This window comes from Mirounga leonina, unplaced genomic scaffold (genome assembly GCF_011800145.1).
Source record: "Mirounga leonina isolate KUSES-001 unplaced genomic scaffold, KU_Mleo_1.0 Mir_93, whole genome shotgun sequence".
NCBI classification, from domain to species: domain Eukaryota; kingdom Metazoa; phylum Chordata; class Mammalia; order Carnivora; family Phocidae; genus Mirounga; species Mirounga leonina.
In genome coordinates this window covers 51861900-51862868 of record NW_023270854.1, presented here as the reverse complement: position 1 = coordinate 51862868, position 969 = coordinate 51861900, and positions in this window count along the sequence as shown.

Here is a 969-nt window from a genome sequence, read left to right as displayed (position 1 = left end):
TGAATCTCTGTGTAATCCTGAGATGGCATTTTACATTCAGTGGGTAGACAAAACCAAAGGCGTCTGTTTGTATCAAAAAACAAAGGAAAGGGGACACCTGGCTGGATCAGTCAGAAGAGCATGCGACTCTTCATCTCAGGGTCATGAGTTTGAGCTTTATAGAGATTACTTAAAAAACAAAAACAAAACAAAGAAAAACTTGCCCAACTTTGGTGGAAAAGAAAAGACAACCAGAAGACCATGACTTACCAGATGATGGCTAGAGCACTGAGACATTATGGAAGAACTGGGGAAATCACCAAAATTTGGAGATAGCTAACTTACCAATTCACTGAGGCCATTATCCTAAGACTCCATCTTATTTCTTAGAAAAAGAGATCTTATACTCACAGTATGTTCAACCTAAGCAAGGATATCTCAGCTTGAGTAAGTGGAATGCAAATCATAGTTGGACATATGCTGATTGCCATGAGCTAAGCCACCCTGATTGCTAAATATTCTCTTACATTTTATGATTTCCTGGCATCAGAAATCCTTGCAAATTTCAAGATTTTTCTCTTTAAGCAAATACTAAAAAGGAAAAGAGAATGAACTTCATTATTTCTATCTTTTATTAAATAGCATATGATCTACAAAAAAAAGTGTTGGTATTACTCTTTTAAATGTTCAGCAGAATTCTGTGGTAAAGCCATTTGGGCCTTGGCTTTTGTGAGTTTTTTATTACTGATCCAATCTTGTCACTTGTATAGGTCTATTCAGTTGTCCATTTTTTCTTGAGTCAGTTCCAGTAGCTTGTATCTTTCTAGGAATTTATTTCATCTAAGTTATCTCATTTGTTCACATATAATTGTTCATTGTATTCCTTTATAATCCTTTTTATTTATGTAAGGTTATTAGTAATGTCTCTTTAATTTCTGATTCTACTATAAAGTTGGCCCTTGACCAATACAAATTTGAGCTGCATGGGTC